This window comes from Fukomys damarensis, unplaced genomic scaffold (assembly GCF_012274545.1).
Source record: "Fukomys damarensis isolate Sample0158 unplaced genomic scaffold, DMR_v1.0_HiC HiC_scaffold_11, whole genome shotgun sequence".
Classification (NCBI taxonomy): Eukaryota; Metazoa; Chordata; class Mammalia; order Rodentia; family Bathyergidae; genus Fukomys; species Fukomys damarensis.
In genome coordinates, this window is record NW_022900923.1 from 12,182,062 (window position 1) to 12,201,681 (window position 19,620).

The following is a 19,620-nucleotide window of genomic DNA, read 5'->3' on the forward strand; positions in this document are numbered from 1 at the left end:
TGCATATATACAAACACACACTTTTTAATCCTTTGAGTCTTACACACATGTTAAAACACTGCAAAGAAGTTTCAAAAATAACTTAAGGACCATTTACCGAACTATTTTTGAACTGCCTGAGCAAAGAAAAGTGGAATTTCTGGTTATTAAAGAAACAAAATGTCTCTTTTCTTTTTCCCCATCTTTTGTTCTGCTAAACTCTTCTAACCAATCTCAATCTTTAAGTAATAACAGTAACCGACAACAATTTTCAATGACCAGATTTAATCTAGTTGGTTTTATGGGACTTATGAGTTGAAAACAAAAGGAAATAGCCAAACAGTTTCCCTTGGACCTAATAGGAAAAGTTATTTCCTAAGAATAAATTCAATTTAATATTTATTTTGAAACAAGTATTCAGTCCCTTGGTTGGCTGTGAATAAACACTTCTCTAAGTTATTAGTAAAGGAACAATGAAATTCAACCATTTCCATGTGCTCCTCTGATTCCCATGTGACACACAAATACAACAAAGCTTTCTTTTCAAAAGAAACAAAAGCATGTCTTCAACAGACAATGGAACAATTACTGAAACTGAGTACTAAGATCAGTCACCAATATCCAGAATAACAATGTTTAAACCCAAAAATATGTACAGAAAATTTAAAACAGATTCTACTTTGGTCCCAATGGGTCCAAAAAAAACTACCATCTACTAAACACTGATTCACTGACAATTGAAGAGAAAAAATAAAAAATTCTAACATTATGAAGCTAATAATACTTTCATCTGCAGCAACATTCAGGAAGCTGATTAGATGATCCTAATGGATGATTTAAAGTGAATGGAAAATACACCCTTAGCATAATTTAATAAGATCTTCAGACTGAAGCATATTCAAGGGTTTCGTGAAAGACCTTCTCATGGCCTTTTAATAGCTCTTTCCAATTCCAATTAACTTGTTAAATGCCAATTCTCATTACCTCATCAGAATCCAAAGCCAGCCCTTTCTGATTAAATCACTAAATAACCGTTGACAGTACCAGTATTTATGGGCAGGTCCAGCACAGATAAGCAGCTCTCAGTTCTCTATGCGAAGAGAAAAGAAAAACTGGAGTAGATAATTAAAAAATAATAATAAACTATTCACTTTTGGGATGCACTATGTTACATTTACCTAACACATTTGCCTTTCCTAATTGTTTTACTGGGGTTAATATTTAGATTAGCATAACCTTTTCATAGACCCTCAGTAGTACAGAACTGTTGATTAAGAGTTCATTCGCATAGAAAAGCAGGGTAGGTACTGAAGAAATCAGACAAAGCACGTCAACTGTGGGCTGCCACTGCCTGTCAATGTGGTGAATTAGATCCTTCCCATCAGGAGTGACTCCAAGTTCCATGGACCTCCCCACTGGTGTACATGCACACTAAACCACCTGTGTCCACCCCACACCAACACTCACTGTTTTCCCAGAGCTGCCTGCAACCTTTGCTTCCCCTGTTGCCAAACTGCTTGCCGCCCCTCAGCACAGACAAACCTAGCCTGAGACCATGGATCTAGGTCCAAGTGTAAGGTCATCTCTACCTTCGCAAGAGACAGGATACCTATTCACTGAGCTGGGAACAGGTCTATACTGCCACAGTCTAATTCCTTGGACTTTCTTTTCTTGCGTATGTGAGTCTCATAGGGTAGTGAACCTCTGGGTTATGACTCCCCTGAAGAACCACAAGAAGCCCAATATCTACTTCTCATATGTAGTGCCAACTCCCTGGGTTCAATCCCCAGAATGAGCTGGGGTAGGGTGAGGGGATATTACATAAAACCTCCCTTGGATATTCTACTCCCTAAGCAACATTTTTCCCTCTGCAGACATATGGATATTATAACAAGGGAAGATATCCTTTGAGGATATAAAACAAAATAAAATATGATCAGCAAAAACCACCATGGAATGTATGCTTTAGGTCACTAGACAAAAAAAAAAATTACAAACTTTAAATCTCTTCTTCAAATGACATAAATTTTTAAAAGTCATCTCAATGACTAACTCACTAGTGAAATGGTAATATTTTTCCAGATTATGAAGCTTTTGATATGTGAAATCCTGTCCTTCATTTACTGAGATAACTAGGGTGGGTTCTGCTTACAATTATACTACCAATCCATGGTAGCCAAATATAGTATTTGTGAAACAAAAATAAATGTAATGCAAGTATGACCCTCCATCTTAGAGTTTAGAGCTAAAATCAGCAGAGAAACAAATGCAGTAGCATCATATTTACATCAGTGGGTTAGTGAAGATAAGGTATTATCCTTTCAAAACTCCTTAAGATGGGCTGGGGATTTAGCTCAGTGGTTCCACCGCCTGCCTCACAAGCACAAGGGCCTGAGAGTTCGATCCCCAGTACCAAATAAATAAATAAATTTAAAAACAGAGCCTTTTCAGGCCTAGGATTCAGCTCAGTGTTGTCATCATTGCCTGCCTCACAAGCGCAAGGTCCCAAGTTCAATCCCTGGTACAAAAAAAAAAAAAAAAAAAAAAAGAAGAGTTGCATTCATCCCTTATATCTGTATAATGTTTATTTCTTAAACCCGTAAAAAAAAAAAAAAAAAAAAAAAAACTGTTTAAGACACTCCCAAACTCTGCCCATTCCTTCTTCTTCCTGCATAGTATCTGGCATGGAGTGGGCACCCCTAAATCTCTGCTGATCCCATGTACATCCTTCACTGACAAAGGAATCTGTCTAATGCACTCCTCCCTCCTCTCAGTCATCAGAGTAGTTAAAAGTTTAGCTGATAACTGCATCTTTCCTTACTGTAAAAAAATGTGGCTTATGGAAATTTTATAAAAATCATTTAATGGATACAGGGACAGTGGCATGTACCTTTAGTCCCAGCTGCTCAGAGATAGAACCAGGCTGATCATTTGAACATAGGAGTTTGAGTGAAGTCTGGGCAAGAGAACAAGATCCCATTTGCTTACTCAATTAAAACAGCATTTTATGGCATATAAGTTATATTAATATTCACGTAGTTCTTGTTCTCAAGTTATATCACTTTCATGTTTTTTTTTAAATTTCTTCACCTCAACAGTTCAAAGAAATAAAACATCCCATCTTTCTTTAGCATCTTTGCTAAAGATCTTTGCTATCTTCCTAGTAGATAAACCTAAGAGAAACATCAGTTATACATAAACTGTTTTCTTTGTCTTCTGAACCCAGTACCATAAAAGTAACCCTACTTCGTACCTTTTATGGTGGTTAGTAAAATTTAATCGAGGAATGAACAGAATGTAGATGTTTGGAATTCTTAACTTGTATAAATGTCTCCTCCATTTTAAGTATTCCTACGTTTGTGAGTTCCAAGGCTCTCATCTCCATAAAGTCTCCATAGACGTTTGCACATGAATAGCTGCCTGTTAGACATCTCCAATGCCTTATATGGTGTCTAATGCAGAAATGATCATTCTTCTCCCCAACATGGTTGTCACAGGCTCTAAGCAGCAGATCCACCACTGAAACTGTTAAATGGCTATTTCATTTTTCCATATTCAGCCAGAAGTTCCATGTAATTCTGGAACTTAGAGAATCTAGCCCCAGCTCTTTTTCCCTCTATCCTCTGTATCCTTTTTCTTAGAAGGTCCCTCATCTCTTTCCACCCACTTACATGTACTCATCTCTCAAAACTATTCCCAAAACCCAGAAAAGGGTTCTGCAGAGAGACAGAATCACTTGAAAAAGAGTGTATATATGAGAGCATGATGTGCTTGTCGTACGTGTATGTGTCTCTGTGTGCACATGTGGGTGTGTGTTTATAATGGAAACTGGCTCACAGAATTACAGATATGCCAGCCACAAGCTGAATAAAGAGGAGAGCTGGTGATATAATTCTGTCTGAGTCCCACGGCCCAGGTGAGCTGATGGTGTATATAACTCCCACTCAGAGGACAAAGGTCTGAAAACTGAGAAAGTGAGGTAGGGAGAGTTCCCATTGGTGCAAGCCCCAGTACCTGAAAGCCTGAGAACCGAGTCTCTCTTCCTAGACTCTACTCTCATTTCCACCTCAGAAAGAGAGGTGGCAGGAACAGAGCAGAAGACACTTGCTCTAGCTTGGTATGGGAAAGCAGCCTGCTCTGCCTTTTTGCTCTATTGGGGTCCTCAATAGATTGAACAATGGTTACCCAAACTGATGAGGGCAGATCTTCCTTACTTCTACTGAGGCACATGATAATCTCATCCAGAAATACCCTCATAGGCACACAAAATAAAGTTTTACCACTGAGCATCCCTTGACCCAGTCAAGCAGACATATAAAATTAATACCATACTTACTACCTCCTCCAATGTTTTTCATATTCCCACACTTGAGCAAGACTGCCTACCCTCCCTGTGAGCCCACCTACCGCAGGCATATTGCCTTGTATAAATGACCACCCTCTGTATCTGGCATACGAACTGCTGGAGGGAAGGATTCACATCTTACATTTACAGCCCCAGCTCATAATCCCATGCTTCTCACATGACACACCTTCAATAAAAAATGAAGAATGAATGAATATATGGAGCTCAATAGGGAGCGCTAAAGATCTAATATCAGGAAAATATAAATCAAACATACTAGCTGTAATCATAAAGCCCTATTACATTCCCCAAGGCAAATTTGTATTTTTCCATTGTTTTCAATTTCAATTTGATAGTGCTTCTTGCTCTTTCTGAAATAATGTCAATTATTTTGAGTATGAAGACTATTGTAAGTGGTATTTCTATCTCCTCTTAGCTGCAAAAAATTATATATTCATCCACAAGGAAATGTGTCCCTGAGTGATTCCGTTTACCCATGTAAGCAAACTCCATACTCTGACCTGACCCTCTCCCTTCCATATGTCAGTCCTCAGAAACAACTCTTAGGTTTATTCCTGCCTCTGAACTTTCAGAGTCACTACTATGCTTAACAACCTAACTAGTCTCCTACCATCTAGTCTCTTCTTTTAATAATCCACTCTTTACTCTGCAGGAGATATAACCAAAATCTGATCATGCCTTAAAATCTTCTCACGTTAAGAAAAAATTCAAACTTCTTAGTCAGAAATTCAAGACTCTACAATGTCTTGTTTCACTTACCTTCTTTTTCTCGCCCTCTCTTCTACCATGTTGGAATCATACTAACCAGACCAATGCTTCTCGTGAAGTTACAGCATATCATATCTTTCCAATTTTGCTGATGCTATTCCTTTCACTACATCCCTTTGTCGACATGAAAATCCCTACTCATTCTTTCAGTAGACCCCCTTCACATCAGTTTCTCTGCTGTAAAACTTTCAACCTGACCAATTACAAATCATGACTATTTTCAGGGTTCCCTCAGCACTGAATTTTATATACCTGGTATGCTATACAAAGCAATGGATCTGTCCTCCTCCCCATAAAATGCAAACTGTTTCAAAGAAAAGGGTATCAACTACCTACCCTCAAATGCTTATTGTCTAAGATAAGGCTGCAGCAAAACAAGTGCTCAAAAATGTTTCTTGAATTAAGCTATCTTCCTAACATAAAAAACTCTTAAAGGAAAGAACAATGTCTTATTCATCACTAAATTTTTAAATCCCTAGAAGAGCTCCCATCAAGACACATTTGTGGAATAAAACAACTGATTCACTTTTGAGGTGAATATACAAATAGACAAATAAATTACAACAAAATTCTTTGAAAATATAAATATGTCCAAAATGATTACAGCACTTCATTATATTTTCTGGCACACAAAGACTATACCAGGTCTACACAGTACGTCAGTGATGAAAAGCTCTTCTATGGGTTGTTTTGGTTAATCGTTTTTTTGGTATCGGGGACCAAACTAACTCAGGACCTTGCACTCAGTGAGGTAGGCAGTGGTACCACTGAGCTAAATCTCCTGTTATGATTAAAACTGATTGGCTTGAGAAATGCCTAGGAGATTAGTGAAGCATACCTGTGAATGCGTCTGAATAGGTCATAGGAGTGTGACCTTGGGGACTGGAGCTTGTTTTTGCCCCTTCCTCTCAGGCTCTTTCCCCACTTTCTGCTTCCTGAATGTCACGAATTAAGCAGCTTTCCCCTGCCATGTCCTTCCACCATGATATTTCTACCTTGGAGCTGGCCAGATGGGCTGAAGCCTTGGAAACCATGAGTTTAAAAAAAGCTCCCATGCCTGTAATCCCAGAACTCTGGAGGCTCAAGCATGAAGAATGGAAGCTCGAGCCCAGCCTTGCCAACTCAGTGAGGCCCTGTCTCAAAATACTATTATAAGAGCTAAAATATAGCTCAGCATGAAGGCAGGCCCTGGGTTCTATCCCCAACACAAAACAACAACAAAAAACCCAAAAACCTCTCTCTTTTAAGTTGCATGTGAAAAGTATTTTGTTCAAGCAAAAGAAAGCTGGCTAACATGGGTCTTCTATTCTATAAGAAAAATTAAGAATAAGTGTTCACAAACTTTAATGACAATACAGCTGAACCATCCAGATGCAGATGTGTGGCTCTGCCTCAAGGAAGGTGTTGGCTGGTTTGAATCTTGTCAAATACACATGCCAAGTAGCATGTAGGTCAGGGGCTGCAGGCCAGGCATAATGCTACCGGACCACATATAGCAGACAATTTAAAAAACACTAGCAAAGAGAATAATATAACAAACTTCCATGAATCACTCTAATTTCCTCATTATTTATCTTCCAAAATAGTTTGAGACTTTTCCTCCTTATGATATAAAACATTACAGATGAAGATACTTTCATGTTCCTTCCTAATCCTTGGGTCCCTCTTTCCTCTCCAGAGATAGCTTCTCCAATATGACTCTTTAAATAGGCTACTGTAGGGCCAGGGATATAGCTCAGTGGCACTGTGCCTGCCTAGCAAGCACAAGGTCCTAAGTTTGATCCCGGTACAAAAAAAAAAAAAAAACAGGGTCGGGGAGTGCTACTGGCAAAGACAAACCAGGCCTGCATAGTAGCTAAGGAAATAAAAAAGATATTTTATTCAGGACACTACAATAGCAGAAAAGACCTTGGTATAGTATGGGGCTCAGTCCCAAATATAGCAGTCACAAGTAGGAAATTATAACCAAGGAACAGGGTAGGTCAGTGAATGAAAAATGATTAAGAGTAAAAGAAATATCAGGGGTAAAAGGAATCTGACTAAGCCAACCTAACATAATTCTTGTTGAAGACAGTAATCATACATCACCTGTGGGCTGGTGGCAGCTAAGGAACCAATTAGATATAGAAGGTGATCAGATATGGAGAATGGGGGTAAGTCTGGCTAGTTTGACTTAGCAGAGTTTTGTTCTACAAGGAAGGCTACACATAGGCCTTTTAGGGAGAGGGTTCAAGAGCCTGACTAAAGTTTGGTTAAGGGAAGAATCACTATCACCATTAAATCTTATTTGATTGCATGAAGTTTTCCTGCTGAAGTTTAGATGAGATTTTACTTACATACACGCACACACACACACACACACATGCATGCAGGCAGGCACGTAGCACAACACATATATAATAACAATGATTAATGTCATTTTGAACATAGTCTAATAGATATTCAGTATTATGTGAAAGCCTGTGCTGTACTCCTGTGATCCTTCAGCCACTAGCTGACCTGACCTCCAAAGCAAAGGAACTTCCACTGCTCCAATCTTCAAAGGAAGAATCACCTTACTGAAATGACCACAACTTGAATAGAAAGAGCATGTTGTAAGTGTATGGAAAGGAAGGGACAGCAGAGACAAATGGTTTTCACAAATTAAACCAGGTTTTCTAAAAAGATTGGGCTGATGGATTTAATCATCAAAGCTGCTTATTTCAATGTTAGAGGTCACCTTGGAGAAGATATGAGAGAGTAGAAGTGCCTGGAACAACACGTGGAAAGTACACATTTCCCACAGTTCATAAAATGAACACTTCGAGGCCAACACGCCTCCTGAAATCCATTGCCTCTATTTTTACATTACTGCCAATTCATTTCCAAAACTGCCTCTGTTAATCAAACTTGTTTGGCTTCCTCTTTATCGAAACTTACAAAACTTTAATTTCAGCCTCATGAGCCCCGCAGCTGTAAAATAACTGAATAAAATTTACAAACATTATGTGATGAGATAAAGTACTTTTCCTATTCAGTTGACTTAGCTGTCTAGCATGGCAATTTTGCCTGACATGAGTTCAGAGCCCCTGGAAACCTTCCTAATCCTACTCTCTAGGCCTTGTGCCTATTCATGGAACCATGTTAACCTAGATCCAGAAAATTAATAAACCTCAGATGGGTTTAAGCACTCAGAAATACTCTTGATACTTCTTGCCATTCATTGGATTATAGACAACCTTTGCAATGGGAGAATCCTCCTGGAAAGAGCATAACAACAGCAGATAAAATCCCTGAAGTTATTAGCATGCAACAAAATATCTCACTTAAGATTACTATGGTCTGAAGCTGAAGCCAAGAATTAAATTTACTGAAGATGAAACCACTTATGCATTGGTTTCATACAGATATTCCCTAAACTGATTTCTGAACTCATCTATTTCACAATAAGAGTGTAAAAATCATCACAATTTTTAAATAGCAAGGCAAATAAGATGGATTGCTCCTGAGTCTATCAACTGTACCAAGAAAGTCAGCTAATTGTAGTTATATACATCATGCAATGGAGATTAACACCATTAACTTTCTGAAATGAAAAGTCCTAATATTTTGAAGGATCAAATTCATTTCTGATTTCCATAGGTACCAGGTGGATTTCCACTGAGGTGTACCCTCCTCTAACTGATTTTCACAGCACAACTGTCACACCTTCCAAGAGAGGTCAGGATTTTCTTCTTCTGTTTTCACCAATTTTATCAGCATCCAGAAGCCTTCAGACCCATGTGGAGCCAGGGAGACAGTGGACAAACTGTAAAACTTCTGCCTGTTAGAACACATGGGTTTAGAACAATTTCTGAGAATAACTGCTGAGGAGATTTTTATAGATAACTTAAACATTGTGGGTTTGGTTCTGGTTTTGGTTCTGTATTCCGTTTCACTGGGGTTCTGGAGATTGAATCCAGGTCCTCTCCCACACGGTGTAAGTCCTCCGTCACCGAGATACACACCCAGCTTCGTTCTGAACATTGTAGTGAAAACAACAGCTCTCCTCAAGTCAGTTGGTATGAAATGTAACAAAAGAGAGGGACACAGAGTAGGCTCTACGAGCAGCTTTTATAATGTAAATGCATTTTCCTTCTGAAACAAGTAAAATGCAGAACCAACATATCTCACTGCAGATTTCTCCTTAAATACTGTATGTGGCCTTCTATGAGAACCAGGCGAGTTCACAGCACAGACATTTATTTTATAATTTAACCACAGAAAAATTCAGAAGGGATTGCTCACTCCCTCATCCTCCTTTAAAAAAAAATTGATAGAGTAAATCCTTGAAGTAAATGCTTGTGTCTTCCCTTAGTAAATTTGGACTTAGCTGAATTAGCAAATTCAAACAAAATCCATTAAATAAATAAAACCTTAACACTTGTCTCTTTAGACAAAAAGCAGATGGAAACAATATAGAAGATTGTGAGTGCTTTGGCAAACAATCATTCTTTCAAATGCCATTTATAAAAGCCCACCAGACCTCCAGCTGCAGCGATGTCACAGGAAGCCCCGTGGCAGTTGTAAGTGTATTTGACTCAAGACCAGAAACACAAGAGTATTTATTTTAAATCATCCAAATAAATAAATTGAGAAAGGAATTTCTATTTCTATTACAGAGCCATAGGCTCAAATAACCAAAGTGGAAGAAGAGAAGCGTGTGCATGTGTGTGTGTGTGTGTGTGTGTGTGTGTGTGCGTGCGCGTGTGTTTCATTATATAATCTCTATAACCAAGGACTTTAGTGACTTGTCACCAAGAGCCAAATCTACTCGGTGTTTTCTGGTAAATGGAATTCCAAATAAATATAACTCTATGATGCAGTTATAACTGAATTCACAGCTATTTTTCCGACAAGAAATAAAATTTTTTTGAGCAAAAGAAGAATTAACATCCAAATATTTACCAAGCAACTGCTCCATACCAAATTTTATGCCAGGTTCATGGAAGAGCAATCAATACAACTTTCCTGACTTTTAGGAGCTTGTAAGGCAGGGAAGTAAAAGACAATTACAATACTAAGGCACAAGAGTCATGCCAACTTGGGTATGAGTTACACTACAAATGTATGTATTCCAGAAAATTACTCTACTTAACAATTGCAACAAAGAAATTATGCCTTCTTATAATTATGCTATTGGTGTTTACCTGGCTACTTAAAATTTCTCTAAAATCCTTTCCTTACTGAGTTCCAGATCTACCTCTTACGTATCAGACGAATCAATCTGACATCACAATCACTGTCTGATGCTTACCTTCTATTACAAACTCCTTCCAGTCAGCATTGCTATTTCCAGGGTTCACAGCCTTCATTCTATTCACCACTGATTACTAAAATATTTTCCTAATACATGAAACTGCTTTAACTGTGTTTGAAAAACCTGCTGAGTACGACATTAAAACATGTTAGTGCAGCTCATCTCAGCCAGCAAAGCGAATACTAACTTTACTCCCATAAACAGTGTAAGACAATCACAGTGAACTCAGTGTCAGCAGACCACCAAGCCCTCTCTGCAGCACTGTACAAGGTGTTCCCTTGTGTTAGAAAATCTTTTCCCTTGTCTTTGCCCAGATAATTCTTTCTCCTTCTGCACTATCTTCTGTGTAGTTTCCTTTGACTGCAGGCAGAACTCCTTCTTTGCTCTATGCTCTGTGGAACTGCCTATGCTGTAAAAATTATGTCATCTACTGATGTAATTTTCTTTCTTTTTTTCTTCCTGTACCATGTGCTACTTAAGTTCAGGGGTTATTTCTTAATTATCTCCCAGAACTTAGCACAATGCATGACACAAAGAATGGATCTGATAATCTCATGAACGAACTAAGAGAATTACTAAGTCATTCTAGCTTTGAGTTTAATAAAGAAAATGATTGCCTATTAGGCTGGAACTGTACTATATGACAAAGAGAAGATAATTCTGGGCCTGATAAAGAAATAGTTTTATACTCCTGGATGAGGCTGCATACAAAAATGTTTATAAGTAGATTTCTTACCATTCAATAATACCAGCTTACTGAAGGGTGGCCCTAGAGCAAGCAGTCACTCTGCAGTTTGCAATTCACTTGAGGTTCAAAGCTAGCTCAAGGGAAATCATGACTGTATTCTGACAAATTTATTTTTAAGCTTAAGGTCAGATTTTGTTAGAAAAAATAAACACTATGTGTCATAAGAATCTGAAGGATTAAAAAAAATTCCTCTCTGCAGTTGAAATCCCTTTATGGACAAGAAAATCTTAACTGCCTGGTACCTTCCAGGAAAGCCATTAACTTGCATTTAAAATTTCAGGTTCCATCACCAATCTTACACATTCAGCTCCCATCAAAACCTAAAAAGAAGCCTCTGAACTGATTCTCAATTATTACCAAACCACTGGTCTCCAAGTTTGTTCCACTAAAATTAATTCCTGCTGGGGTTTCAGATGCAAACCAGAGGGTTGCCCATCTTACTGTGAGGATGTTAGTTTGCCATCTACAAGCATGAAGGAAGGAGTACAAGCCTGGCAAGAGCCTGAGGGTGAGGTCCCTTCTTTCAGCTTCCCAGAGCTTCCCATCACAAGCTACAGAAGGCAAAGGATGAGGGTATGAATCCCAAAAGAGCAGCAGTGATATTGTTTAGAACAATTAGTATTTTAGCTGCAGGCACAATAGCTAATTTGCCTTAGTCACATATTCAAACTGTTTTTCATTCGGCAACATACACCTACTACAATACAGACAGACTTTCACAAGTGGCAGGCATTGGCAGCAAGTGAATGGATTGAATTATATCCCATTGAGTAAGGGCCACAGATCTAGAAAGAAATCAAGATGTCTTGGCTCAGGGTGTGGTCTGAGTGAAGACAGTTAACCTTTTGGATATTCAGTCTATTCATCTGCAAAGTGAGAATGAATTAGAGGATGACCACTAGAGTTTCTTCTAATTCTAAACTATAATAATTTCATGAAAAGGTTATAAACCATGAGCACTGAGATAGGGTTTTAGATATTTCTCAAACACAAATGTATGAGAAAAATCCTTCAGTGGGACATTTCTTTTTTTTTGTCTGTGAATAAATCCCCAAATCCTTGCACAAAGAGAAACACATGTAATGCATAAAAATGACAATTGTGCCTTACCAAAAATCTTGACCTATGTGTAATGTCTGTGAGGTGAAATTCATATAACAGAAACATGTTATAGGTTTTTGTGCAATGCTTTAGCTTATTAAGAAGTTTTATATTCAAAAGAAGATAATTCATACACAATTCTTACATTTTTCTTAAATGAATCCAAGTGCTTTCATAAATGTATTTTCTGCAACACATCCCAACCATAGTGCTCCCTGTGGTTAACTGAAGGTCTACTAAGTGCATGCCTATTTATTTTGACTCAGAGTATAATGGCTACTCACATGGTTAAATTGAGGCTGAAAAAAAGCTACATTGGGCAAACATGGTCACTTCTACATAAGCAAAAGTGCAGTGTGGAGACAGATTACATGCAGCCTGAGGAATCTTTTGCTTTGCTTTAACACTCAGTCCAGTCATCTCTGCTAAAAAGAAGATTAATTGAAGTGTATTATCAGTGTTCCTTTATATAAGTTTTATCAAGAGGATTGGTTTCACTCATGCGACAATGTGTCTAAACTACATGATCCTTCCTTCTGGGCTCCTCTTCACCAGGAAGGATAGGTAATGCCTGATAGTCACCAAAATGATGGACATCCTCTTTGTATCCCACGGGATTCTAGTTTACACAACACCAGGGGTACTTGGAGGGAAAAAAGAGAAACTTTCATTTAATACTGTTAAGAGGATAGAAATTCTTCAGCAATATATTTTTATAGAAATAGTTTAGCTTCTTGATGCTCAGGTTAAAAAAATAGTTTTAAAAAACAAAACCTTTTTTATAAAAAAAGAAATAAATTTAATGCAAAGAGAAACAATGTTATTTTCTTCACTAGTACTACCTCCATGGGGAACACATATTTTAGGAATTAAGAATTAGAGTTGCTTTCTACTTTTTAATGAAAATAATCAGTAATCTGAAAATTTTAAATAAGTGAACAGTGCATTCCAGTCAGGTGGCTGAAATTAGACAGTAAGTGTCACGTGGAGATAAAGTAAATCTTGGTAAGTAGTTACATCTAAAATGTTTTTTGCGTATTTTGTTATGTTCTATTTCTTTGGTGGCTGGCTTTTAGATAAAATAGCTTTCATTTTTACCAAGAAGTCCAACAAATAAAAAAGCATTAGCATGATATTTTTCTGCTTCTGTTGAAATAGTATGAGGAACTAAAGAGAATGTCTCTGGCTCCTTAAAGTCCTTGTACAGAAAAGCCATAGTTTTTCTTTCCCGTTGTTTTCATGATGCTAGAGATGAAAACCAGGGCCTCACACATGCTAGGCAAGAGCTCTAACCACTTAGCAATCCCCCTTACCCCAGCCCAGAAAAGCCATATTTTATTACACTGGATTACGATTTTCTATTTGTGTATTTGCTTTTCCCGTAGACAGTGAGTTTCCTGTGAGCAGGGACATTTGTTTCCACTCATTTTGTACATTTTGTACATTCAAATTCCTGGGCACAGAGAGACTTCTAACATAATACAACTTAAAACCACATAGTTGCAGAAAGAGACTGTGGATAAAAATAAATGCATTTGCTTAGAAAGGACCTGCTCATTCTGCTCCCTTTTATACTGCTGGCCCTGGGCAGGAATGCGGGCGTCCTCTCAGCAATACCTATAAAGCTATTTAGGGATACACAAAAGGAAGAGAATCTATAAGGCAGTGTAACAGTATTTCTTGGGAATGTTGTAGTCTTTCAGGTAGAGACTAATTTACACATGCAACACAAACATAACTCTTATCAAAATGAGGAAAAAACAGCAAGTTCCAATAAGCTCTGACAAGGAAGAGTTTTTAACAATTTAGACTGAGATTTCCATGTCACCAATCAATATGAGCAATAACACTTGAATTTACTCTCATACATGAAACAACACAAAACTAAAGGTTTTCATGACAATGAACAAGACCAATGAACACTGAGAAAAGGAAAAAAAACAAAACTGTTGAAGCTTATTGAGTAAGAGATTTTCCAAACCATGGTTCAGTGAGGTACAAGCCAGGGCAAGTCTGGTGGATTTCTTGAGTTAAAGTGATGAAGCTGGGAGATCAAGAAGAACAAGAAGACGAGAGTTCACAGAGAAGGAATCACCACACACAGAGAACTCCAAGTGTCCAGCAATGGTCACCTGTACATATTCAGCAGTGCATGATTAGCACATGTTCACAAAGATACTACCCAAAGCTGAGGACAGTATCAAAGTAAAAATGCAAAGTAACAGCACTCAAATAAAGCCACAAATAGTGTCTAATCCCATAATCCAGAGTGAGAAATGTCAATATTCATGGGTATTAGAAGACAGTCTTGTACCAGTAATGTACTCTACACTAAACACTGCTCTGATCCCACTGAACAAATCTTAAAAACAAAACCTCCAGAAATAAAACCCTCCAAGTAACTTACCTGTATTCTGGGGGGAAAAAACAAAAACACAAAACCTCAAGAGCGGTTTTAAAGAATACAAAAATATTCAGTACCTCGAAAAATAAAATAACAATGTCTGACATTTAGTTAAAAATTACTAGGCATAAATAGAAGCAAGACAGCATCCAGGAGGAACAGAAAAATCAATTAGAACAATCAGAATTGACAGAGATGTTAGAATTGCAACAGTTCATTCTAATTATATTTCACATGTTCAAAAAGTTAGGTGGAAAAAGGAAGATACCAAAAAGATCTATATCAAATTTAGAGATGAACTGCAATGTATGAGGTGAAAAATACACTGGGCTTCTTGGCAGGTAAGATAGCACAGGAAAAAATTGCTAGTGAACTTCAAGACAAAACAATGGAATACATCCAAAATAAAACAAAAACAAAAAAGAAATTTTATAGAAATGGAAAGAGCATCTGTAAGCTGTGGTACTACCTCAAGAAGACAAATACACATGCAGAGAAAAATGACACTAGTGTCACCAAGTAGCAGCACTTTTCATGGGGCAGTTGTCCCAAAATTTGCACAAAAATCAAGGTCATAAATGAGAGCAAAGGCATCTATTCTCTCAAGAAATCAGATCCATGCCTTCTGTAAAAAATAGCACTTATCATATAACAACTACAAAATAATGGAGAGAATGAAAAGGACTAGGATTGGGAGGAGACAGGCAAGATGAGACACTAAGTGCTTTCAGCAAGATGAACTATAATCTTACATACTAAGCACCTCCTCCAGATTCATATATTCTCCCTCTCTCTCTCTCTCTCACACACACACACACACACACACACACACACACACACACACACTTTCCCTTAAATCATCTCACCGTTCATTCCCATATGTCAAGTTCACTGGATTAAGAAATACCCCACAGATTAGGAAAGTACATTCCTAGGTGTGTCTGGGTGGGTTACGAGGTATCACCTTGGGCATGACATGTGGCACTTATTCCCCTCTGGTACTATTACTCTGCTCTGCTTCCTGGCTGCAAGGAACCAAGCAACTTTGTTATGCAAATCCCTTCCATCATGACATTTCTGAGTTGGAGCCTGCCAAAAGGTAATGAATCCCTTGAAACTGTGATGTAATTGAACCTCTTCTCTTTTAAATTGTGGGTATCATACCAATTAGACAAGAGAAAGAAATTAAAACAATAAAGATAGGAAAGGAAGAAGTTAAACTGTCATTATTTGCTGATGATGATAATCTATATTGAAGACCCAAAAAATTCCACCAAAAGACTTCTAGACTTAATTGACACTTTTAGCAGAGTAGCTGGATACAAGATCAACACTCAAAAATCAATAGCCTTGAAAAATGTAATTAAAAATTTACCAACAAAGAAAAGCCCAGGCCCTGATGGATTCACTGCTGAATTTTACAAGACATTTAGAGAAGAACTACTGCCATTACTCTTCAAACTTTTCAATAAAATTGAAAGGGAAGCAATGCTTCCAAATTCATTCCTGGAAGCAAGTATCACTTTGATCCCCAAACCAGGGAAAGATGCAACTAAAAAAGAGACCTAAAGGCCAATCTCCTTAAAGAATATAGATGCAAAAATCCTTAGTAAGATACTAGTAAACAGAGGATCATCAAGAAGATCATACATCCTGACCAACTCGGATTTATTCCAGGGATGCAAGAGTGGTTCAACATACGTAAGTCAATAAATGTAATATACTATATTAACAAAGTCAAGGACAAAAACCATATGATCCTCTCAATAGATGCAGAAAAAGCATTCAACAAAACTCAACACCCATTCATGATAAAAACCCTGCAAAAAAATTGGAACAGATGGTCTATATCTCAACTTAATAAAGGCTATTTATGAAAAACCAACAGCTAACATCATATTAAATGGCCAAAAACTGAAAACCTTCACGTTAAAATCAGAAACAAGACAAGGATGCCCACTTTCACCACTCCTCTTCGATATAGTTCTGGAAACATTAGCCATAGCAATTAGACAAGAGAAAGAAATTAAAGCAATAAAGATAGAAAAGGAAGAAGTTAAAACTGTCAGTATTTGCTGACGATATGATACTCTACATTGAAGACCCAAAAAACTCCACCAAAAGACTTCTAGACTTAATTGGCACTTTTAGCAGAGTAGCTGGATACAAGGTCAACAATCAAAAATCAATAGCCTTCTTGTATACAAATAACAGACTCACAGAGAGAGAAATTAGGGAAACAATTCCTTTCACAATAGCATCCAAAAAATGAAGTATCTAGGAATCAATTTAATGAAAGAAGCAAAAGACCTTTACATTGAAAACTACAGCACTCTGAAAAAAGAGATCGAAGAGGATATTAAAAAATGGAAAGATATCCCCTGCTCCTGGGTAGGAAGAATCAACATAGTGAAAATGGCCATACTACCAAAACTGCTATACAGATTCAATGCAATGCCAATTGAAATTCCAATACTATATTTCACAGAACTAGATGAAAGAATCCAGAAATTCATTTGGAACCAGAAGAGACCTAGAATAGCAAAAGCCATCCTAGGCAACAGACACATGGCAGCGAGTATAACAATTCCCAATTTGAAACTATACTACAAAGCCGCTGTGATAAAAACAGCATGGTACTGGCAAAGAAACAGACCTGAGGGTCAGTGGAATAGATTGGAAGACACAAAAACAACTCAAGATGTATTTATTGACATCATCTTTGACAAAGGAGCTTACCATCCCCACTGGAGGAAAGATAGCCTCTTTAATAAATAGTGTTGGAAAAAGTGGATCTCAACCTGCCAAAGTTGTATAGATATTGTAGTAAATTTAATCTAGTTTATAAGATAAGCTGTAAAGCAAATTGCCTCATCTTTAAAACTAGACCCTTATCTTTCACCATGCACTAAATTAAAATCCAAGTGGATTAAAGATCTAAATATTAAAACAGAAACACTAAACTTGCTGGAAGGTAAGTTAGGCAGAACTCTGGAAGACATTGGCATAGGAAAAGACTTTATGAACAAATCTTCAGTAGCACAAGAACTAGCAGAAAGAATCAACAACTGGGATCTCATCTTATTAAGAATCTTCTACACTGCAAAACAAACCATCAACAGAACTGAGGCAACCCACAATGTGGGAAACAATTTTTACCAGCTGCTCCTCAGACAAAGGACTATTATCTAGAATATATAAAGAACTCAAAACAATCAGCCCCCCACCAAATATAAAGACCCGATTAAAAAATGGGCATCTGAAATGAACAGACATTTCTCAGACAAAGAAGTAAAAGCATCAAGTAAATATATGAAAAAATGTTCCACATTACTGGGCATTCGAGAGATGCAGATGAAAACAACACTGAGATTCCACCTCACCCTACAAAGAATGGCTGCTATCAAGAAATTAAATTGTGGGTGTAAGGTATTATGTCTCAGTGTGTGGAAACTACCACAAACCAATAGGTCACGCTATACATCCTTATGTTTAGACTATAACCCTTAACTTCTCACTTTGTAAGTCGTGTTGAGGCAATTTGCTCTACAGCTTATCTTATAAAATAGGGCTATAACAAAGAAATCAATGGATTAAATTTACTACAATATAAAACAATACACATAATTTAGATTTAGAACAGAATTGCAACTTTATCTTCATTGGCTCCCTTACAGAGGAAGATGCCACATAACTTGGTTTCTCAAGTCATAAGATTTCTCAAGAGGGACAAGTTATCTGTTAGCAATCATTAAACATAGATATATTGAAATATAAGATTGGGTCTCAGAGAGAAGCCCTTAGCTCTGGTGTTTTATTGTAATTAATTACAGGAAAAAAAGCCCAGAGTATTAATAAGAAACAGAATAGCTTCTATACATAGTAAATACAAATAGACCTATGACCATGACTTTAGCCGTCTTTTATAGAAAAAAAAAAATGGTACTGCTTCAATTAATTAAGTACCACATTTTCAAAGATCAGGGGCACAAAACCAGTCATGTGGCTTAGACTTTGTTCCCTTCAATAACTAGGAGGGCAAAGTCCCAGAAGCAGTGTTTTTAAATAAAACAAAACTTTTAACTAAGAACTGACACTAAAACCAAAATTCAGTCAAAAGGTATTAACTTCCTTTGGTTTAAATAAGAAAGGAATTGGCTTTCTTTCCAAACTCTAACTTCAGTGGATAAACGTATTAGAATCAACAGCAAAAACCCATTGGAGCATCTGCTTCATTATAAACACACAGAATGTCTAGTGAAAAACAAGCTCCATTGAAAGTTTACTGCATTAAATCAATATATTCCACATTTACTTGTCAGATCTGAGAGTATCGAAACCCACAAATATTATATTCACTCTGCAACATCTGTATAATTGAGCTGAAACAGATATGTAGAAATCTGAATGTTATTTTGAACTTTTTTCTTTAGATTGAACTTTCAGGTTGACATAAATAAAAATATATTGACTTGAATTCTTATTTCCTTTTGGTATACAGTGTTTACATTGCACAACTACTTCTATTAGAAGGAAGCAAACAAGGACGATGGTTTTCTTACTGATTTCTCTGCTGCCCTCTTCTGCTTAAACAGAACACAGAAAAGCAGGGTAATCACAGGCCAAAAATATCTCTAAACCAAGCTGAACAGAATGCAAAATTCAAACTGGCAATGAGGTTAGATAAGCTCATTTATAAAGGACTTTTTCATCTTACAAAGAGAAATTATTTCACGTACATTCTGAAATCTGATCCATGTGTAAGGCTATACAAACTCCATGATGACAAGGCAACAACACATACTCATATGTAGAAATCCATTTTGTCATGCATGCAGCCAGCAACTTCATAAATCTCTTACAGTAAAAACACTAATACTTTTAAAAAATCAAGTTCCTTCCTTCTTGAAAAACAACAGAATACATTTCTCAAATGTATATACACACACATTTGAATATATTTATTTGGAATATAT

General features: G+C 37.1%; 1 protein-coding gene and 1 pseudogene across 5 annotated transcripts in view; one reads left to right on the forward strand and one right to left on the reverse strand.

Moving 5' to 3' along the window:
- The window catches only part of Smyd3 (SET and MYND domain containing 3), a 690,610-nt gene that overhangs the window by 290,460 nt on the left and 380,530 nt on the right, over positions 1-19,620 (reverse strand). The window lies entirely within an intron of this gene.
- Positions 1-19,620, forward strand: part of LOC104875217 — a 172,129-nt pseudogene that overhangs the window by 86,486 nt on the left and 66,023 nt on the right.